We start from the raw sequence: 24,055 nt of genomic DNA on the forward strand, positions 1-24,055 counted from the left end.
TTTTTCTATTCCCACATCCACTGTTCTAGTTTTAGTTTTCATTCCCTCTTTCCTCCACTTTCCTAACTGGTCTCTTCCCCTTCAGTCTGTTCTATTGACTGCTAAAAACACATTTCCCTAATGTGTTCCTGCCTACTTAAAACCAAAACACAACACAACAAAAGAAACAAACAAAATGGTTTTCCAACTCCTTTTATATCAAATCTGAACTTCTTAGCCTCTGTGTGGCTCTGAATAACCTCTTAAACCTTAATTAATTAATTGCTTGACTTATTCATTCAACAGACATTTTTGGGAGTCTACTATGTGCCTAGCCCAGTGCTAGTCACTGGAAATACAAACATGAATATGACATAGAGCCTGTCCTTGAGGAGGTCTCTGGATAGACTTTATGATGGTGGGGGATGTTCCAGGGATAGCTTCTGGGGTTCTTTAATAGCCTAAAGTTATATGTGAAAATTTCTGCATAAAGGATTCTTTTCTGGGCAAGCATCCATAGCTTTCATCTGATTCTTAGAAAAATCTGTGATTCAAAAATCTTAAAAAATCATTAGTCTAAATTACTCCATAACTCAATCATGGGGCCTTCCACACCATAGTCCTTTTTGAGGGAAAACACTTCACTCACAGCCTCTGTTGGAGGAGCATCCTCGGTGGCACATTTTCCGTGATTTGACCCTGTGCCCACTGTCACAGCTGACTGGGTTGAGGTTAGATCTGGACGGAAGCATTGCCAATCCACAGGATGGCCAGTAGAGGATGTTTCATGACATGACAAAATAAGTTAGGGCCAGTCAGCTTCTCGTTTTGGGGAAAGTGAAAATAGACACAGAGAATTAGGCATTTAGAGGAGGTGAAGATAAACATTTGCATAGAGAGAACTGTGAAGTCACGGCAAATAAAAATTATGAAGAAGACACCATGAGTAAGCAGAAGCGATGAAATTTGGAAGAAATACATAGAATAGAGGGGGACATAAGCCAAATACGAACCGGAATTTAAAGAAGAGGCTACTTGGCTATTAGCGGAGTTTGTAAATGGTGGAGCCCTGGGAGTAAAGATCCTACAGTCCAACTTCAGTAGCGTTTTCGCTCTTTCTGAACCCAGTTGTTCAGTTTTCCTAATTTTCTCTAAGATTTTTATTCTTCCAATAACTCCTCAGCCCCTAGAGGTAGCTTGAGTGAAACCAGAGAAATGAGTTAAACCAGATAAATGTAAAAGTGTCCAGAACCAGGTTGGGGGATCCACCCCACCCCACAAAGGCTGTTTGGGGTTGCACCTCCCCAGGGGCATGCTGAAAGGGGTTCATTCCTAGGTTATCAGGCAAAGGAGGGAGAGTTCAGGAAAGGTAGTGGGCAAGGGCAGATTTGGCAAAGTAGGTAAACAGTGAGTCAAAGTGAAGGCTGAAGCAGGCTAAGAGCTGAGGACGAGTGAGAACTGGTAAATTGATTGCAAGAGACAGAAAGGAGGTACAGAGAGTGGGAGAGCTGTTTGGGAAATAAATGTGGGAACTTCCACAGTCCGGAATAATTCTCATTTGCAACCTGATCTCTGTATAGGGTTGTGTTGGTTCTTGAACAGACACAATAGAGTATGACAAATATAATAATAGGGTGTGACCAAGGTACAATGACAATGCCAGAAGAAAATGAGTGGTTCACTCTGGGGGGAAATTGTCATGGAGAAAGTGATGCCTGAGTTGGGAATTGAAGGATAAATAAGAATTAACCAGGTAGATGGGTGTGGTGGTGAAGCAAGGTGAAGTCAGGCTGTATAGCACAGTATTTATGGCCCAGACTCCGCCACTAGACTGGGGTTCAAGTCCCAGTGCCACAGCGTATTAGCTGTATGAGCCCTGGCAAATTTATCTACTCTGTGCCTCAGTTTCCCCATCTGTAAAATGGTGAAAATAGTAGTTGCTGTGAGGGTGAAGAGTTAATTCATGTAAAATGCCTAGGACTCAGAGAAGTGTCTTCAGAGGAAGTTTTACACAATGGCTTGGGCAAAAGTAAGGGGGGATGAAACATTGTGTGTTCTCAGTACTTGCAGGTGGGTCAGTAGTACCAGACTTTAGGGTATGAGGTGAGGGTGAGTGTGAGGCAGAAGCTGTGGGATATGAGACTGGAGAGATAAGGGTCAGATCATTAAGAGCTGTACTTGGAAACTTGGATTGTAATCTGGGGGTTAGCTATCAAGAACCACTGGAGATTTTTAAGTGGGAGAGTAATGCAATGCCCCTCACTTTTGGAAGTGCAGAAAATGTTCTAGAGAGGACAGAAACTAGAGGCAAAAGACATTAACCAAGGTGGCATGGCCATGGAGTTGGGGAGAGGGAATTGGCAAGTACTGAGAAGGCAAAAACAACCTAACTTGGCCACTGTTTGGTTGTGGGGGGTTAGAAAGAAGAAGGCATCAAGGGTGAATTCTAAAACTTTGGCTTGGTAACTGGGTGGGTGGTGGTACCATCCTCAAGATAGAGAATACAAAGTGAGTAACATTTTGGGGGTTTTAGGGCAAGACCATAGTTCAATGTTCATCATATTGAGTCTGATGTAAGTGGGACAATTTGATGCTGGAGGAATTAAGCTTGTCCTGTGTACACCTTACGTTCTCCTGTAGCTCCTGGTATCATAATTCTTACCACACCCTACTGTCATTTTCTCTTTACTTAATTATCTTCCTAACTGGACTGGAAGCTGCTTGACTGCAGAGATGGTGCTCTGTTCACTACAGTATTTCCAACCTTCAGTCATTTATTCTGAAGTTATGTAAGAAGGGTCATCATATGAGCAGAGCTATCTAAGAACAGGGGCTGCAGTGGTTAACAAGACAGGTGAAGTCTCTGTTCTGACGGTGCTCAATCACCGTTGAACAATATTTAAAGAGTAAGTGGAGGAAGATCCAGCATAGGCAAAAGAAGAGAAATGATCAGGGAAGCAGGAGGAGACTTCTCTGGTGTCGCTAAAGCCCATGATGAGAGACTTGCAAACTTGAGGGAGTCAACAGGTGAAAGACTTCAGAGAGGCAGAGTATGACGAAGGCTGGGGCATGTCCACTAGAATTGGCAGTTCTGTCCTTGGAGACCTTTGCCAGAGCAGTTTAGTGTAGCGGTAGGGAGAAAGATGACAATGGCTAGAGGAAAGAATAGGAGATGAAGAATGGAGATGGGGTGTGGATTACTCATTTGATCATATTGAATGTGAAGGGAGAGATGGAGTGGCAGCCAGATGGGACCTTTTCAATCTTCAAAGGAAGATTTAAAAACATACAGAAGAAACTCAAATAAGTTTGCAAGTTGTGGAGAAGGAGTTAAAAGAATGAGAAGTCAAAGGTAAAGGTATAGGGCTGAAAGGATATAAATGATAAAGCAAGGTCCGAGAGGAGTTGTGGGTGGACAGAATTATTCCATAGAAGTGGAAAGGGAGAAGAGTAGGAGGGAGGCTGCAGACAGTGCACAGGTGATGGGAGAGCTGCTGAGGAGTGTACTCCCTCACACCCGTGTTGATGCTGGAAAGCAGGAGTGAGGACATCTGCCGGCAAAGGCATTGAGTAAGGAACAGAGTGGGCATAGACACTGTGTAGGGGGCAGAGAGGACATAGGAACTGAGTAGGGGCAGAGTGGGCATAGGCATTGGGTAGAACCAGAGAGGGCATAGGCATTGATTAGGGGGCAGAGAGGGCATAGGCATTGATTAGGGGGCAGAGAGGGCATAGGCATTGATTAGGGGGCAGAGAGGGCATAGGCATTGAGTAGGGGGCAGAGAGGGCATAGGCATTGATTAGGGGGCAGAGAGGGCATAGGCATTGATTAGGGGGCAGAGAGGGCATAGGCATTGAGTAGGGGGCAGAGTGGGCAAAGGCACTGAGTAGGGTGCAGGGTGGGCATAGGCATTGATTAGGGGGCAGAGTGGGCATAGGCATTGAGTAGGGTGCAGAGTGGGCATTGGCATGGAGTAAGGGACTTGTGGAGGTCCTGTGATCTCAGAGAGAATGGAAGGGGGCTAGAGAATGGAAATGACCCAGGATGGCTTGGTGGTGTAAGCTACAGATTATATAGAAAGCTATAATGTTGTGTTGACTCTAGTCCGCGCAGTTGTGTGATTGTGTGCTGTATGGCTTTTTCCAGGTGTGCTTGGAAGTCTAGCTACTGGACTCAAGAGAGAGGGTTGTGGAATGGGTTTATGGTTAGGGGTATGCAGAGAAATGTAACTAAGGGACAAAAGAGTGAAGGAGTTGAGAGTGTAGGTAAGAAAGGAATTCACTTGATTGAGCATTGAGTACAGAACAAGGAAGGAAGGAGCGAGGACACAGGAACTGGGTGGGCAGGAAGTTTCCATGAAATCAAAGAGCAAGTTAAGGGGAAAAGAAGGAAGACGAGAGCTGAAGATGTAAGAAGTTATTGGTATAGTCCAATCTTTCAGTGTGTTTAATATTAATATATTGTAGGGAGAGCCCTTATAAATGATACCAGAATTTAAGCAGGGCTATGATTCCAGTTTAAGGTGAGTGTGCCTGAAGGAGGTTAGGAAGCTGTGAGGGTGGCGGGTTGGGTGGGTCAGCCCCGTGGGTGCTGAACTCACCCAGCACGATGAGAGGAGTTAGAGTGGGGTGCGAGAGTGTGAAGCAGGTTATAACCTGAAAGGACAGTCTCAGGAGGCAATGATAGATTGGGGAGGGAGTGTCAAAATGTTATCTGACATGTTCCTTCATGTACTCTATGCTTTAACCAAAGGGAACCACCAATCATCACCAAAAAATCCTCTATGCTTTCTCATCTATGCCATTGCTCAAGTTTCTCTGTATTTGGAACATTCTTAATTTTAGTTTTCTCTGGTGAAATTCTATGGCTCCTTCAATGATGCTTTGAGGATCTCCACCCTCCTCTCCTTTGTATTCTCATAATATTAACTTTTTTTGTTTTGGTGAGAGAGATAGATATATAATATTCTGCTTTCTACTAAAGGGATTTATGTTAATGGTTTTATCTTTTCTGCTAGCATGTGAGTTCCTTGAGATTACAGATCTCTCTTGCTCATCTTTGTGTTATTCATAGCAACTTGCACATAGAAAGACCCAATATCTGGTTTAACTCTGTGTGATTTAAAATTCATGACTTAATGTTAAATAAATTGTTGCTTCAAAAGTTGTCTGACTCTCTGTATTTTTTTTGGGGAGGGGAGGGAATCTCAACATATTTCTAAGGGTCTTATATGTATTTATTTATTCATTAAGTTATTCAACAAGTATTTATTGAATACCAGATTCTGTGCTAGGGTCTGAGATACAAAGATAAAAAGCCCTGGTTCTTGCCTTTGAGGGTCTTTGAATCTAATTTGATTAAAAAAACAGAAATGGGATCCTTCCAGAAACTGTTTGAGCCCCCTGCATCAGGAGAGGTTCACCCAGGCTTGAGGCTGGGGCTCTTTCTATATGAGTCCTGGGCTGGAAGGCTTACTTCTTGAAGATATGAACTGTAGGTTTCTCTCCTAATCGACCCCTGCTGCTGGGAACACTGAGGCCACATTTGTAACACTAAGGGATGACCCTAGAGTCTCTGAGGCCACTCTGGTGAAATGGACACACTGGACAAGGAACGTAAAAGCCTGAGTTTCGGTTCCAGCTCTGTTGCTTACTAGATAAGCTCTTTTCAAATTCCAAGCTCCAGTTTTCTCATGTGAATAATAGAGATAATGATCAAAAAGATAATAAATATGAAAGGGCTCTATCAATAGTATAGTGTTGTACAAATGTTCATTACTACTCCCGGTATTGCTGTGTGGATGAAATGAAAATGTGCCTTGTAAGCTGCACCTTGCAGATGTGGGGGTGATTATTGTTATCCTGCCTCTCCTCTGCCCTAATCGCTAGGCCTTGTTAACTGCCTTGCTCGTCCTACTGCCATGGCCTGTCCAGAGCAGCCAGAGCCCCTGTGCCTGCTGGTCCTCCACTGTCTGCCCACATTTACAGTTTTCTTCATATTTTTCTAGGCATCTTTCGTGCTGGTGGTTGGAAGCCCTTCATGTATTCCCTGATAGTTTTTTTTTTTTTTTTTTTTTTAGGTCTTTATCTGTTCTAAAGCAGAGTTGAAAAAATTTCTTTCACAATGACCCCACAGCAAGTTGTCACATATATGCTAAATTTCCACTCTGAGGAGACCACACCATGTCAGATCCGTGTCCAACCCATGACCCGATTGTGTCATCAGAACATTCTCAGCGGATCTGTATTACTTAATTTTTTGGCCAAATTCTTCATCTTGGAATGCAAGCTCCTTTGTGGCCTAATTCCAGCTGTTTTTTCATTATTTCCCATCATTCCTTGTGAACTCCAGAGTCAAATGACTCTAGTCTCTCTTGCCTGTGGGTAGGGTTGATTTTCCAGCTGGTTCTTACTGCTAAGAACTGATTCTCACTGGTCTCCAGCCACACTAGTTGTTAAAATGTTAAAATTCTTTTCTACCACTTGCTAAATAGCCTTTTGCTTGGACCCTTGAGTGCCATCCACCTGAAGCCCCAGCCCCTTCAGTCTCTCTCCTAGGCCACCTGATTCCCATAGTCAGTTAACTTAAGGGTTAATGCCTGGCTTGACAGAGGGACTCTTGTCCTGAGGAGTCCCTCTGTCAAGCCAGGCATTAACTGGCATCCAGGAGAACTGCAGCCTGGGTGCTGTTCTGATTGGCCAGTGCTGGGTCACATTTTGAAGACCTTTCAGCCTGTAGGAGTCCCACAATTTCCCACTTATTGATTTTTGTTCTTGTGATTTCTTTCCTTCCATCTGGAATGGTCTCCCAAACTTGTCATGTCCAGATTCTATCTATATGAAGACTCAACTCAAAAACTACCTTCTCCATGAAGCTTGTAATTACTTATCTCTTCCAACTAAAAAGAGTCTGGTCTCTTCATTGATCGACCACTGCCCTTTATTTGCATTTTTCTTGTGGCATGTAATACAGTCTATCTTGAGTATGTGCCATTTCCCCCTGTTAGACTGCCAGTGCCTTGAGGACAGGCTGTAGCATCCCCACAATACCTTTTGTTGGTGGCACCACCCACCTTCTAGGTGGCATTGAAAGTCCTTCTCCTTGCTCATATTTTGGGTCTAGGACAAGGATGTGATGGGTTAGTATTAGGCATGAGGACTTTTATGTGAAAAATGAAGAATTTAAAGGTTCTTGTGGTCTCTTTTGAGGGTTAAACATTTTAATGCAATTACTTTCTCTGGTTTCATCTTGCTCTGGCCCCCATACCTCAACCCCTGCTCTTACAGAGCCTAGGGATGGGCTCAGCAATGTTTCTAGTTGTTAGGAAGAAATTATATAAGCTAGAAAGCTTTTGTTTATTATTATTTTCCTTTTTCTTTTTTCAAGATTCAGCCTTCCAGTAAGCTAGAAAGCTTTTGCATGAAAATGACAGAAAGTTGACTCAAGCTGGCTTAAGTAGTCATGAAATTATTATCTCCATAAAAGGAAGTCCCACAGCAGAGCAGGCTCCAGGGCTGATGATTCATAAGCTTAGTGATACCATCAGGGACAGGCTCTTCTGTCTTTCCCTGTGGTCCACATTGCCTTTGTAATCACAGGATAGCCACCAGCAGCAGGTGGCACATCAGGGACATGTATTTCCTTGTTCAAGGGGGAGGGACTTGCTTCTCTTTCCCAGAAACCCTGAGCTTTTCTTGAGTCTTGCCACCCAAAATGGTGTAGTCCTGCCTATCCCTGAACCAGTTGCTACCCAGAGGGACAGAATTGCCTTAATTAATTCAGGCAATTTGTTTGGAGTGGAATGGATGTTGGGGGGGGGGCTGTGGTGGATTGTATTTTTTAAAAATGGGCATAACAATATTTGCCTTCTACCCTCTCTTACAACATGACATTTGCAATCTTTCCAACAAGAGGCGTCTATGTTTCCTCCCCTTGAATCTGAGTGGGCTCGTGACTACTTCAGAAGTGATGCTACATGATTTCTGAGACTTGACATGAAAAGGTGATATGGCATCTCTGTGGTTTTCTCTTGGGATACTCACTCATGGAACCCACCCACCATGCCGTGAGGAAGCTCAAGCTGCCTGGTGGACAGACCTGTGTGGAGGGGAACCGGTCGCCAGCAGCAAACTGCCAGCCATATGAGTGGGCTATCTTGGAAGTGGACCCTCTAATCTCAGTTGAGCTGCCCTAGCTGGTGCCATGTGGAGCAGAGGAAAGCTGTTTTATAAGCCACCGAGTTTGGGGTGGTTTGTTATGCAGCAAAAGATAACTGGAAATTATTTCCATTTCATTATGGAAATAATTATGTTTCCTTCTCTAGTGTCTTGCTCTTTTTTGACACTGGATTAGTTAGATATCAAGGACAAGGCCTAAGGTAAGGGCTTTGAGGAAAGATTTGAAGCCGAAAATAATTTTTATTGTTTAGCTCAACTTATTCATTAAGGCTGAAAATTCCTTATGGGATTTTGGTATTTGAACTTTGTAATAATAAACAGAAATGTTGCACATCTCCCTTGAGAAACTGCAGTGGAAGTTGGCGGGCTGTAATTTGGATGTGCAGGATCCAAGGAAAATATTCATGATTAACATTTACTCCTTTTGTATTTAAAGTGTGGCCCACCCTGAAAGAAGTAAGCCTTGTTAAGGTATCTTCTCTCAGAGGGGCTTCTTACCTGTTTTACCTGCTCCAGGAACCATGATCTTGACCGTGGCTGTCAAAAGGATCCACTTAATTAAAGTAAACATTTCTCAAAGGAATTTATATGTTTATTTTAGCTGAAGAAGAGAATGACTAACTTCACACTTTAGAAAAAAAAATCTGTACTTTGCTTTTATAGGCTTAAGTCCATGATAGATATGTATATATTAATAATATATGGTGTGATTTTGATGGTGACCGAAAGTCTGTTTCCCTTAGCAATCTTGCTAAACTCCTTCGGTAGGTGTGGCCAAAGGAATTATTGCTGTCCTGATCCTCTACTTGTCATCCTGGGTTTGCTTGTTCCCCTGAACTTCCACGCTCCCTGCCCTGCTCCTTGCCTTGCTGCCCACCTGTCATATGATCTAGATCTATCATGTCCGAAAGTTCAACCTCTTTTTGTAATGCAGTGTTTGCAGGGTAGTCTCAGAGTCCATTTATGATTTCTTAACGTTCAAACTTTGAGCCCTGTCTTCACCAATACTTTGCAGTTGCAGATTTGAATACTGTTCAAGCCTAGGAGATTTATCCCCTCTGTTGAGTGCACTTCAAGGAATGTCTGCAGAGGTGGCCTGCCCCTGCAAATGGCTTTTCTTTCTCTGCACATTGTTTGCACTGCAACCTGGTAACACTTAGGCATAGTGGAACATCTGGGCCATTGGCAGGAAGAGAACAATTTCCACATTCAGCATTACCTAAGAATCTCTATCCTCCACTGACCAATGTATAGGTAACTTTGGTTGCTCCTGAATTATAAGACTGGTAACAATGTGGCTTTGTTCACTCTGGGTTTTTATTATTTCAGGGTTTCCGTTATGCAGGCCGCTGAGACACTCAGTAAGTATTTGTCAGGTAAGTGAATGATTTTGTATGGGTTGGACTCTTGGAGCTGATTACATTAGAGGTAAAGAAGATGAAGCCCAAATGGGTTGCAGGACTTGGGGAGGAGCAGAGAAGCAGGCTTAGAACTAGGTTTCTGGGACTTACAACACATAGTTGTTCTCCTTAAAACTCAGTGGGGCATCCTGTCCTTTCTGAAGGCTTTCATGCCCAGCTTCTTTCTCCTTTACCCCACCCTGTAACCCTGTCTCCAGAGTACCCTCCACAGATGCCCTCAACATAGATCTATTTACATGCACATCTTTTTTGGAAGAGACTGCAAGCTATTTGAAGACAGAGGCCAAATCTTAGGTCTCTCTCTGTCTCTTTTTTTTTCAATCTGCAACAAATAACAGTTTGAACCTTGAATATGTAAATGAATGACTATTTGAATGCATGTAGTGACTGCATGGTCTAAATTTTTCTCCCATGGTAGTGAATTTCAACCTTTCTCTTCTTCTTGATGATATGCCTGTCAGATCAAGTGCTTCAACACTTTATAATAAAGTGTTTCCCTTAGATATTGCAGAAGAAGGCATTATTATTTTAGGACATGATAACTTCATGTGTGTTATTATCCCCGAAGACTTCTAGTGGGACAAGATATGGAGGTGGAAGAAAGTGATATTGATAATCCTGACCCTGTGTAGGAAGGCTAATGTGTGTGTTTGTGTTTTAGTTTTTAACAAAAAAGTTTAAATAGTAAAACAAATTAATTAATTAATTTAAGGATATGAAGAAAATATTTTTGTATAGCTGCATAATATGCTTGTATTTTGAGCTAAGTGATAATTACAAAGGAGTAAAAAAGGTAAAAAAATTATAAAGTAAAAAAGTTACAACAAGCTAAGGCTAATTTATTAATATTAGTAAAGAAAAGATTAATTTTTCCTAAGCTTAGTGTAGCCTGAGTGTACAGTGTTTATGAAGTCTACAGTAGTATGCAGTCATGTCCTAGGCCTTCACATTTACTCACCACTCACTCACCCAAAACAACTTGCAGTCCTGCAAGCTCCATTCATGGTAAGTAAGTGCTTGGTACAAGTGTACCATTTTTTTTTATCTTCTATACCACATTTTTACCGTACCTTTTCTATGTTTAGATACGTTTAGATACACAAATACTTAGCACTGTGTTACCATTGCCTCCAGTATTCAGTACAGAAATATGCTGTACAGGTTTGTAGCCTGGGAGCAATGGGAGATGCCACACAGCCTGGGTGTATAGTAGGCCAGTGGTTCCCCCAACCTTTTTGGCACCAAGGACCAGTTTCATGGAAGACAATTTTTCCATGGATGTGGGTAGGGGGTGGTGGAGCTCAGGTGGTGATGTTTGCCGGGTTCCTAACAGGCCATAGACCGGTACTGGGCTGGCATGGGGGTTGAGGACCGCAGTAGTAGGCTATACCATCTAGGTTTGTGTAAGTATATACTCTGTGATGTTTGCACAATGATGAATCGCCTAACGATGCCTTTCTTAGAATGTATCCCTGTTTTTTTTTTTTTTTTGAGACAGAGTCTCGCTTTCTTGCCTAGGCTAGAGTGAGTGCCGTGGCGTCAGCCTAGCTCACAGCAACCTCAAACTCCTGGGCTCAAGTGATCCTCCTGCCTCAGCCTCCCGAGTAGCTGGGACTACAGGCATGCGCCACCATGCCCGGCTGATTTTTATATTATATATATTAGTTGGCCAATTAATTTCTTTCTATTTTTATGGTAGAGACGGGGTCTCGCTCAGGCTGGTTTTGAACTCCTGACCTTGAGCAATCCGCCCGCCTCGGCCTCCCAGAGTGCTAGGATTACAGGCGTGAGCCACCGCGCCCGGCCTATCCCTGTTTTTAAGATGCATGAGTGCAATTGTTTTGTTTGATTTACATATAAGATGTCACACTGCATACATTCGTCTGCCATTTTGCTCTGTTTTCACTTGATCTATTTTGGACATCTTTACCTATCAATGAATGTATTTCCACCTTATTCTTAATGACTACATAGTTTTGTATAATACAGACATAATATCAAATGTCTAATAGTGAGTTTTTATTGAAAGGCAGCTAGATGGTTTCATTTTTTTTCCCCTAAGAGATGTTCCAGAAATCCTGTATTTATATATATAGGTATACCTGAGGAAAAACTGAAAGTAGAATCAATGGTTTCCAGGATATGAGCATTTAAAAATTATTTTTCTTTTTGAGACAGAGTCTTGCTCTGTTGCCTGGGCTAGAGTGCCATGGTGTCAGCCTAGCTCACAGCAACCTCAAACTCCTGGGCTCGAGCGATCCTATTGCTTCAGCCTTCCAAGTAGCTGGGACTACAGGCATGTGCCACCATGCCTGGCTGACTTTTTCCTACACTTGATCTTAGCCAAAACGCTGAGAAGCGATTATTTTTTTCCATATAATTTTAGTTGTCCAGCTAATTTCTTTCTATTTTTAGTAGAGATGGGGTCTTGCTCTTGCTCAGGCTGGTCTCGAACTCATGAACTTAAATGATCCTCAGGCCTTGGCTTTGGCCTCCCAGAGTGCTAGGATTACAGGCGTGAGCCACTGTGCCCAAAATTTTGACAGATATTGCAAGATGGTCCCACAAAGGTTAGTACTTTTCAATAGGGAAAACAAGTCACTGCTTAAGTTTGTGAGTTAGAAAGTCTGCTTAGACCCCAAACATCAAATGGACACAAAGGAGTTAAATGTTGTGATGGGATCTTGTGTGTTGGCCTAGGTGTGAGGCACTTCTGGAGCAGTGGCAGCGGGAATGGTGCTTTGTTTTATCTGGCTCCTGTGGCCTCAGCTCTTCTCATTTCACAGCTGAGCCACTGGAGCTCCCTTTGCTCCACTTTGAGCCTCTCAGCACCTGGTAAAATTCCCCTCTGTTTATAGTCACCTCTTGATTGGGAGCCAAACCGAAAAGCCAGTCAGCCCCATAAGCAGGAATTACCTGTTTCTCAGTCCCTCCTGTCCCCGCCCCCACCCCTTTTGCCAGAACAGTCTGTGACTTTCCAGTTACTTTTATAGGGGTTCTCACCTTGTGGTTTGGTGGGTGCTGCCTAGAATAGGGGAAAAAAGCAAATACCCTTCTAGAGCAAGGCACTTTGAATTTTAGGTGGCAAAATTATAACACAAAAGAAAGAAGGTTGAAGAGGGCCTTAATGTGGGCGTGGGAAGATTATAGTCAAAGTAAATATTTACTATGCACCTACGGGGTGCCAACCCAATGTACCAAGGTACGAAGTGTGTGCGTGTGGGACTGAGGGGGACGTCGGGCACCCCGAAAGGCTCTGGTCAGCTGCGTGAGGAGCAGACAGGAGCCCCGTCTGTACCCGGTCTCCCGATTTCCTCTCTGCAGAGGAAGGTCTGCCTCTGCACCCCCGCTCCAGGCCAGCTGGTGGGGACAGAGCTGCGGGCCGGAAGCTGTAGCGGTTTTGATGATCTGAGTGGGAAGAGATTCCAGGGTGCAGAGCAGAGGCTCGCAGCCACTGCCCAGGAAGTGAGTCACCTACCTCTGCAGTCTGAGTCGCCCCTTCCTTTACCGCGTGGGAGGGCTTGTGGGGTCCCTGGGCGGAGCCTGCCCGGGGCCAGCCCTGTTAAGCTCCACTCCGTTTCCTGGCCCTCAGTAGCCAGATCTCTGACTTAGAGATATGAGCACCACCTGTTACAGATATTTGGGGGCAATAAAAGTGCCAGAAAACCCTGCCCCAGAAGCTGCTGGGGGAGCCTCATTCCCTCCACCCACCCGCAACCCCTTTAGCGGGGGTGGGACGGTGTGGCAGTGTCCCACCGAGGACACCTAATCCATTTCAGCCTTCCTCAACTAGTGAGGAACTTAGTTAGCAAGGAATCCCATGAGACCGCTAACGGTTAACCTCAGTAAACCAGGAAAAATAATCATCACCATTTACCATTTGGGTACAGTGGACCCCCTTTTTAAATTTGTTATCCATCTATCTATCCTTTGAATCATTTTATAAATAATTTGTAGAAGTGAGAATAGTAAAAATAACTTTACTAGAAATTATAAGAATTTAGATATAGCAAACCCAAATTTTTAGTCCATATTTTTTAGATTTGAGGATATACATATATTTGCTTATTTTGTGTCTGTGTGAGTGTATTTGAATCCAACTAACTGTGCACCAACTGTTATGCATGAACCTGGAACATATCCATCTTGTGAATAGCTGACTCCAGATTTCAAATACATTTCTAATAGGTTCTAGCTTAGCATTACTTCTGGTTCTTGCACTTGAATTGTTAAAATGCAATACTTTAAAAAGCTTTGTTGATGGCTTATTATTTCTTTAAAGAGATGATGACCATCTTCTTTGTTCCATATCACAAAACATTTCATTTTTTAGATTTATAAAAACATCAATTCAAATGGCCAATCCAGTGAATGCTTTCATTTCTACATTGTCTATTTCTTTCTAATCACCTTATACACACTTGTCTTTAGCATTTGTTCACCTATGAACTATATCAAGTAAATTTTGGTGCATAAACATTGTAAGAGATGAAGAATAATGTCATGTCTTTTTAGCAAAAGGGATTGATTCAGGTTCTTGCAAATTATTGTGTGATGCAGTTCTTCCTGTTGAACAGCTAACTAGATGAGAACAAATATTGGCTTTTCTACTGTTATGTGAGAATGTTAAGTCCCAGCCAATACATCATTGTATAAGGAAAAATAAATTGCTGCAGTAAACCAAAAATGACAACAACAACAAAAACAAAGTCCTTGCTCTCAAGGAGATCACATTATATACATGTATTTGTATACATGTTGCAAAAAATGTAGAAAATGTAGAAAGGTGAAAAAAATAAATTTTCACACCCACAATTTTGCCATGCAGGTTAATTTTCCAGGGTACATTCTTCCTGACTTGTATTCTGTACATATACAAACATCCATATTGTACTCAAAGTGGGATGACTTGATTATTCTAACATAACTATCATTGTAAATATTAAATAAATACCTTTTCATGTCATTAAATTCTTCATTTTTAATGGTTTCATTATATAATTGGAATTTATTTTATCAGAGTTTAAAATTGGGCAAGAACGTCTAGTACCTAACTAACTACAAGTGTCGGCACTAAAGTATATCACATTTGTTTAGTATGCCTATGACTTACCTTGGGATCTTATTAACAGGTCAGGTTCCTGGGCTCCACCTTCAGAGATTCTAATTCTGGAGGTCATGAGTCTTTGCATTTTAATAAGTCTCACTCACCAACTGGGGGATATGAAGTAGGTGGTCTCAGAGCCCACTGTGAGAATCTCTGGTATGACTTACAGAATAGCACTTGATAGGGTCACAAGTCCCTTCTCCACTCCATGGCGTCTTGAGAGTTAAAGATTCCCCTCAAGGAAAGGTAATTGAAGTCACACTGGGTCATTAAAAGGATGCATCAGAGGGTTGAATTTGAATTGGTGTGAGGGACTGCTGGAGTCAGAGTTAAGGAAAATACCACACCAAATCTAAAGGGCAGGGGCATGTTGGGAACTATTATAGAAGATCAAACTGAAGGCCAGCAGACAGGAGGAACTAGACAGAGTGGCAGTAGAGAGGAGGGTCCCAAACATGTCTGTCCATTAATGTTAGTGGTGCTGTTAGGTGCTTGGTCCATGGGCAGGTCAGCTTGGCTTAAAGGTGTGAAGTCAAGGAGGACGAACATTTGCGAAAGTCCATGACACATATTGCCCCAGTGACAGCCAGAAACTCTCAGACTCTCAAGACTAAATACAATCAACACGAGCCATCCTCATACTAAATGCGTGGCACATAGAAGTCCCAAGCCCTTCCGGGTCATCTCAGTGGGTCTCTAGGGTTCACATCCCCATGGCTCCCTCCTCCAGCATGGGCTTCTGTTTCTTTGACAAAGATAGTTCAGCCTCTTCTCTTAGATTTCCACCAAAAAACAAAAAACAAAAATCCAAAAACCAACACACAAACGTGTGTGTATGTGTTCTTCACGTGTGTGTGTTTTAAAGACTTGCCAGTCCTGGGCAGGGTCACATCATGCCTCACACAGCCTTCCACCACCTGGGGACTCCTCCCCAGTTTTTCCCTTCCCTTTGAAGCAAACCAGACTCCTCCCTGCCGGTAAGTAGCAGTTTATCAGTCATCTTTTACCACTTGTGTGTGTCCTCTGAGTTTTACCCTCCACCCTGAACTCATGTCAAGACATTTTTCCTGGCAGTCTCATTCCAAAGAAGAGAGATAGTTTGTTATTATAAAAAAATTTCCTTCTTTCTTAGGCACTTGCCTGAGCCTGTACCTGGGGCAGGGGTGGGGTGGGGCGGGGCACGCATTTCTGGCTCCATGGTTACCTCTCAGCGAGCTGCAGGCTGGAGTTGGTTGCCTGTTCTCAGTCTACACTGTGGTCATTACCAATGAATGCCATTGGTTTGCTCTGCACAACTCCACTAACAGAAGGTCAGGTAATTTTTATAGTTCTTATCTTAGTCTTCTCATGCATGAGCGCCCTCTCTCTCCTTTTTTTTTTTCCAGCAGGCTGGCTGGCAGGAGGAGGATTCTGGGTAACGATTTTTAAAATTCTTGCCCCCAGATCTGGCTACAATCATGTACAGAACCATAGATGGCAAAGTAAACATTTAGACTGTGTAGTACAGGGGTCCCCAACCTATGGTGAGTTGTATAATTATTTCATTATATAGTACAATATAATAATAATAGAAATAAAGTGCACAATCAATGTAATGCATTTGAATCATCCCCAAACCATCTTCCCCCGCCCCAGTTTGTCATGGAAATTGTTTTCCATGAAAATGGCCCCTGGTGCCAGAAATGTTGGGGACCACTGCTGTAGTAGACGCTGCCCTTCCTGTCCAGATTTTACAGATGAAAACCGCATTCTAATACCCATTTATTCACATGACTTAATATTTATGAAATCCGGAGGTGTCTTAATATTGAAGGGTACATTTAATATAGTGTTCACGACCTTCCCCCAAATGCTCCTTTTAAATCAGTGATGCCTCTTACAATCCAGTGTCTTAGAAAAAGGAAATGTAATAGGAACACCACCACCTGTGCCCATAAGATCTGGCTTTTAGAGACTGTGAAGAACTCTTTGCCTTACAATATAAATTACAGATAAACACGAGAAAGAGATATTTTCCTGTCCGTTTGAAATTTCAATATGGAGCATAAGATATAACCCTTCATGGTCAGCCCAAGGACAGGGCAGTGAGCTGAGGTCCTTTTCCCACCACTCCCTATTGCTTAAGGATGGGTCTGCTTGAGACGTTGCAGTTAGCTACCACAAGGCGGCGCGCAAGCCCCGGGCATGAAGCTCCAAGCCCGCACACCTCAGAGGACCTGGTCCTTTCTGGACTGTATTAATGGGCCGTTGAGTGACTGACTACATGCACTGCAGGTGAGCTGGCTGGGTCTGGTGAAGACAGACTCCGTGGAGCAGCTGGAGGAGGGTTTGCATAGCAGGAATAGGGAGAGAAGTTAGAAGTGAGTATATAGATTTGCAAATGTCTTCGTAAAATACTGCATTCTCACAGTTATACTTGAATATGTTTTTAGCCTTTTTGTTACATTCCATTGACTTTTCTCTCTCATTTTTATTACCACCACTACCACAGCATGTGAATGACTTTAGCTTATGATACTTCAATATAGAATAGAAAAAGGCCTCTTATTGATGCCTTTCCCCAGGTTTTCCTGGCTACTCGTGCCTATATATTCTTCCCGGTAAATTTTAGAGTCATTTTTGTAAAGTTCCCTAAGGTTTATGATTTCTATATAGTTCCTTTTTAAGATATAGACTAATAAGGAGATAATGCCATCCTTATAAGTCCTCTCATACAAGAACAAGGTGTTTCTGTGTATTGGAGTTTCTTTTATGTTCTTTAGGCAGTTTTATATCATAGGTACATTTCACATTAATTACTCCCAACCACATATTATATTGTTGTCATTACTATTATGATAAACAGAATATTTCCCTCAACATATTATTTAACAAGTTCTATGGATATATAAGAAAGTTACTGGTTTTTTTTGGGTATATTTATTCTATAACTACATGTTACTAAACTTTCTATATCTAATAACTTTTCAGTCCATTTTCTTAGATGTCCTAGGCTGAAACACTGGTATCTTAAATAATGATCATTCTGTTTCGTCCTTTCTAATTTGTATGCCTAATTTTTTTCTTTTGTCTTCTCCCTGCATTGGTGCAAAATCCCATGGGCACGGAACATGTTCGTTCTTCTGTCACTTCCTTAGACGTGTTTTCTCTTACTTCTCTTTCCAATCTGGATTTTGTTGTCCTTGCTTCTTATTTTATAGTACCCACTCTTTCTGCATAGCTCTTCTTATACTTTATAATTTTAATGGTAATCCTCACTGGGCTCTAAGCCGCAGAGCTATTTCCTTCATCATTGAGCAGCCTTGCCTTGCCTTTGTCACATGGTAGGTACTGTGTAAATATTACTATTTGTGGAATGAAGGAAATTTCCTAATTTTAAAGTTAGTGCTATGTTTTACTGATAAGCATAATATGAGCTGTTAGTTTTAGATAGATTCTTTTTCCTGTCATAATTTTATTTACTTATTTATTTTTGAGACAGAGTCTCACTCTGATGCCCAGGCTAGAGTGAGTGCCGTGGCATCAGCCTGGCTCACAGCAACCTCAATCTCCTGGGCTCAAGTGATCCTCCTGCCTCAGCCTCCCGAGTAGCTGGGACTACAGGCATGAGCCACCATGCTCGGCTAATTTTTTTCTATATATTTTAGTTGGCCAATTAATTTCTTTCTATTTTTAGTAGAAACGAGATCGTGCTCTTGCTCAGGCTGGTTTCGAACTCCTGACCTTGAGCGATCTTCCCGCCTCAGCCTCCCAGAGTGCTAGGCCTGTCATAATTTTAAATTAAAAAATATAACGTGGATTAAAAGAGATGTTAGATGGTCACACAAACTTTCTCCTCTGCCAAATTTGGAATGAGCTGCGTGAATGAGTTTCTCTGAGAGAACTGGGGCCTTCTGAAATGAACCATATGTGGTAGCATGGAGTATTCTTTCATGGCATCCAAGTGAAAAGAAAAACTGCTCTTGGCTACTGTTTTCTTTAGAGGTTTTTATCTATATTTATATATGGGATTAATCTGTAGCTTTGGGGGTATTTGTGATTTTGATATTAGGGCTATGCTACCTTTGGGGGAAAAAACTGTAATGCTTTCTTTATGTTTGTATTCTCTGATATGGTTTAAATAGTGTAAGAGTGATTTATTCCCTGAATGTTTGAAAACATTCACCTGTGAAACAGTCTTGCCCAAAGCTTTTGAGAGGGTAGTTATTTGACAACCTTCTCAATTTTTTCTATGGCTATACCTTTTCTGGAATTAGTTTTTCTAGAAAAATCACCCATTTTTCTCCCCATTTTTCCTGTCCTTCTTTTCTATCTTTTTAAGAATAGTTGTCACAACTCTATTCATCTGTATTTATAGCTAAATATTTTTGGTATTTATGTATCTATGTATCTACAGAGAGATATACATCTATGTATTAATATCTACCTATGGAGATATACACGTCTATCTAGTCTTTTTCTCTTTCTTAATTATTTTAATTGTTTACCAAATGTCTTGAGTTCTTTGGTTTATTAATCAATTCCATGGCTATTCTGTTTTCGAGTTCATGAATTTCTACTTTAAACAATATTTTCCTTTTTTGGGCCTTTCTTTTTAAAAAAACATTTTGGGGTATAATTGATATACATAAAACTACACACAATGAGTGTGTACATCCTGATGAATTTGGACATATGCTTATACCATATCATCACCACAACCAGGGTACTAAACACATCCATCACTTCCAAATATTTCCTTGTGTTCTTTTGTGGTTTATTTTTGGTAAGAACACTTAACATGAGAAATACCCTTTTAACATATTGTAAAGTACACAATACCAATATTATTAACTATAGGTACTATATTGTACCTAGATCTCTAGAACCTATTCTTCTTGCATAACAGAAACTTCATACCCATTGAAAAACAATTCCCCTTTTCTCCCTCCCTCCAGTCCCTGGCAACCACCATTTTATTCTCTGTTTCTATGAATTTGACTATTTTATATACCTTATATAAGTGAATCATGTGGTATTTGTCCTGTAACTGGTTTATTTCACTTCACATAATGTCCTCTAGCTTTATCCATGTTGTCAGAAATGGCAAGATTTCTTTCTTTTTAAAGGTTGACTAATATTCCATTTTCCTCTTCTCTTGGCTATTTCGTGTCTTATTTTTTCTAACTTACTGAATTGAATACTTAGTTTATTTCTTATATTATTCTTTCTTGTTTTGGAAATAAAGACCTTAAGGCTACAGCTATAGATTTTAATATTTAGTGACTTTTTATTGCTATTTCAAAAATGTTATCTTAATTACAGTTTTGCGTTCCTTCTTAACCTGAGATATTTAGAGCAGTGTTTTTAAAATTTCAAGTATTTCTGATGTATTATTAATTTCTAGTTTTATCATATTATCATCAAACATGTGACCTGTATTATTTATGTCTTTTGCAATTTATTAAGTTTTAATTGTGTTCTGATCAGTTTTGTAAATCATTCATGGTGCTTAAAAGCATGTGTATTTTCTAAAGTGTATAGAGTTATATGCATCAATTAGATCAAAATAGTAACAAAGGTATTAACTAACATCTATTGAGCACTTTCTGTATGTTAGCCACTCTATGAAGCATTTTAATAATTATTTTAGTAGGTAATATTATTTTTATTACTTTTATTTTTCAGATGAGGGAACTGATATTTAAAAGGTTTTAGTGCCCAACATCATAAAGATAGTGTAGTGGAGTACAGATCCAAACTGGGTTGGCTTGCCCACAAAGCCGCTGTTTCTTCACTACTATTTTAAACAAATTTTCCATGAATTTATTTATTTGCTATTTTCCTGTTAAAGATCGAGAGGTATGTCCACACTCCTATTTTCTGTCAGTTTCTCCTTGTGTTTCTACCTCTTTTTTCTTTTTATTTGGATGCCATGTTGTTGGGCACATTTGACACATGACTTCCCTCACTAACTGTAAGCTCCATGGTGGGAGGTTTTGTCCTGTTGGTAGCTTATCCTCAACACCTAGGACTGCCTGGCACATAGTTGCTTAACAAATAGCTGCTGGATGATTGAATGACCATTATGTCTTTATGGTGCATTGTACCCTTCAACAATAAAAATGGATTCATTATTCTTTTTTATGTTGAATTGTATTGGTTGGATCTTAATATTGTACCCTCTGCTTTCTTTGTTTGCAATTTATCCCTTCTTTGACTTTTTTTTTTTTTTTTTGAGACAGAGTCTCACTTTGTTGCCCAGGCTAGAGTGAGTGCCATGGCATCAGCCTAGCTCACAGCAACCTCAAACTCCTGGGCTCAAGGGATCCTCCTGCCTCAGCCTCCCAAGTAGCTGAGACTACAGGCATGCCCAGGCTAATTTTTTTTCTCTATATATTAGTTGGCCAATTAATTTCTTTCTATTTCTAGTAGAGACGGGGTCTCGCTCTTGCTCAGGCTGGTTTCGAACTCCTGACCTCGAGCAATCCACCCGCCTCGGCCTCCCAGAGTGCTAGGATTACAGGCGTGAGCCACTGCGCCTGGCCCTTCTTTGACTTTTAAATGGAGAGGTTTTGTTTTAGAGGTATCTTTCCTAGCAATACAAAGTAGGACTTGCTCTTGTTATGTTTTTGAACTCCAATAGGTAAGTATGAATATGAATATGAACATTATTGAATGATGGATAAAAGACTATATGTTTTATGAGTGACAGGTAAAACCTTGGTGAGAGGCTATGGTTATGATGCTTCATCTCAGTTTTCAATTTAAGAGTACAAGAAAACCAAAGAGAAATTAATGCTTGCTAATTATTTATTATTAATTTTTATAAGGTTTAAAATTAACTTTATAATTTGATAGGCCCTTCAGATGAACCTTGAGAGAGTTATGATTCATAGATGTTAAAATCATAGGTTATTGGAGGATATTGTGCAATATTTAATTCTTCTTTTAATTATAAGCCATTCCTAAAAAATGTTAGAGTCCCAGAAACCACAAGTTGAAGAATTGTGCCTATTATAGATTAGAAGTCTGAGGTTTATAAAGAAAGAAAAAGCCAAGAATGCTTAAATCAACCAGCTCAGCCAACTGGGGAGGTGAAAATTTTTGGAGCATCTGGAAGTGACTTTAGAACTCATCCTCAGAAGATCTGGTGTGGTTGCCAGATTTCCAAACGTGGTGGAGATTGTCCTGCTGGTCATCAACATAATCTTCCCATCTTTCTTCTCCATCCTGGTACAGCTATTCTTCTGGATCCCAAATTGGGTAGTAGCCATAATTTCCACCACTCTTGTGATTCTTAAACATCTCCAGACCTGGATAATTGAGCCTGTCTTTTGCTTCAGCTGGGTCATGCAGACAATAGCATAACCAGTTTCCTTTCTCTTTGGGAAGAAGATATACCTCACAAGTTATTGGCCCAATTTTTCTGGTGGATGGCAATTCCTGAGGATGTAAATGTCTAAGCTCAGCTCTCTCCTGCTTGGGAAAATGTTTTTGATCTTGTTCTTTTCCCAGCTGCTCTTTTGTTTCACGGTCTGGTTCTCTTATAGATATATCTCGCTGAGAGCTTCTCTCATTGTTGTCCCTAAGATGAACCTCATCCTTTCCTGAAGGTGGCCTTTGCTCTCTACCCTCTTGTCTCCCACCATTCCTGGATTCTGGTCTTACATCTCTTACTTGGTGTTTTCCATAATCTCTAGAGTCTGGCCTCAGATCTCTCTCTTGGTTTCTTTCATCATTCCTGGGTTGTGGGTTCAGGTTTCTAAATTGGTATCTTTCATCATCTCTTGGTGCTGGGATGTGATCTCTATTATGGAAACTTTCATATTGTCTTGGAGCTGGTCTCTGTTCCCTACTTTGACTTCTCCCATCATGCCTGGGTTCTGATCTCATGTCTGTCACTTCATTTCTCCTATTATTCCTGGGTTCAAACCTCAGGTTTCTCCCCTGGCTTCTCTCATTATCCCTTGATGTGGTGATCTGGTCTCCATATTGGAATCTTTCATTTTGTCTTGCAGGTGGTCTCTGCTCCCTAACTTGGTGTCCTCCATCATTCCTAGGTTCAGGGCTCAGGTCTCTCACTTGACTTCTCCCATCATCCCTTGATGCTGGGATTTGGTCTCTCATCTGGTGTCTCTGACTTTCTGTGGGAGCTGGACTCCGGTCCCAAATGTAGTGTTCCCTATCACTATTGAATCCTGAGCTCAGGTCTCTTACATGATATCTCTCATCATTCTCAGCTTCAGGGCTCAGGTCTCCCTTGTAATCCCTTCTATTATCGTCCCTTGGTGTGGAGATTTGGTTTCTGTATTGGACTCTTTCATATTTTCTTGGAGCTGGTTTTTGTTCCCTAACTTGACTTCCCCTGTTGTACCTGGGTTCTGGTCTCTGCTCCTCAATTTGATGTTCCCCATCATTGCTGATCTCAGGGCTTAAGTCTCTCACTTGACTTCTGACATCATTCCTTGGTGCAAAGGTCTGGTCTCTATGTTGGAATCTTTCATTTTGTCTTGCAGCTGGTCTCTGCTCTGTAACTTGGTGTCCTTCATCATTCTTGGGTTCAGGGATCAGGTGTCTCATTTGACTTCTCCCATCATCCCTTGATGCTGAGATTAGATCTCTCACTTGATGTCTCTGATTTTCTGTTGGAACTCGTCTCTGGTCCTGAATGTAGTGTTCCCTGTCATTATAGAATTTAGGGCTTAAGTCTCTCACATGGCTTCTCACATCATTCTCAGGTTCAGGGCTCAGGTCTCTCACTTGGCTTCTCTCATCACCCCATGGTGTGGAGATTTGGTCTCTATGTTGGACTCTTTCATATTGTCTTGGAGCTGGACTCTGTGTCCTAACTTGACTTCTCACATCATACTTGGGCTCTTGTCTCTGCCCCCTAATTTGGTGTTCCCCATCACTGCTGCGTTCAGGGCTTAAGTCTCTCACTTGGCTTTTCTCATCATCCCTTGGTATGGAGATCTGGTCTCCATGTTGTATTCTTTCATATTGTCTTGCAACTGGTCTCTGCTTTCTGACATGACTTCTCCCATCACTCCTGGGTTCTGGTCTCATGTCTCTCACTTGGTGTCTCCTATCATTGGTGAGTTCAGTGCTCTGGTCTCTCACGTGACTTCTCTCATCTTCCCTTTGTGAGAGGATCTGGTCCCTATGTTGGAATCTTTCATGTTGTCTTGCAGGTGGTCTCTGCTCACTAACTAGGTGATCCCTATCATTATTTGGTTCTGAGCTCAGGTCTCCTACTTGATATCGCTCATCATTCCTGGGCTCAGAACTCAGGTCTCTCACTTGGCTTCTCTCATCATCCCTTGGTGCAGAAGTCTCATCTCTATGTTGGAATTTTTCATTTTGTCTTGCAGCTGGTCTCTGCTCCCTA

The 24,055-nt window shown here is 41.5% G+C and overlaps 1 long non-coding RNA gene across 1 annotated transcript in view; it reads left to right on the forward strand.

Annotated features, from left to right (window-relative positions):
- LOC105873057 (uncharacterized) overlaps positions 1–11,053 on the forward strand; it is a 40,987-nt gene extending 29,934 nt beyond the window's left edge. Inside the window, exon 5 of the long non-coding RNA XR_012918162.1 lies at positions 9,487–11,053. This is a non-coding gene — a long non-coding RNA (uncharacterized LOC105873057). The remainder of the gene's footprint in view (positions 1–9,486) is intronic.
- The last annotated feature ends 13,002 nt before the right edge of the window (positions 11,054–24,055 follow it).

The sequence above is a fragment of the Microcebus murinus genome, chromosome 2 (assembly GCF_040939455.1).
Source record: "Microcebus murinus isolate Inina chromosome 2, M.murinus_Inina_mat1.0, whole genome shotgun sequence".
Lineage (NCBI taxonomy): Eukaryota > Metazoa > Chordata > Mammalia > Primates > Cheirogaleidae > Microcebus > Microcebus murinus.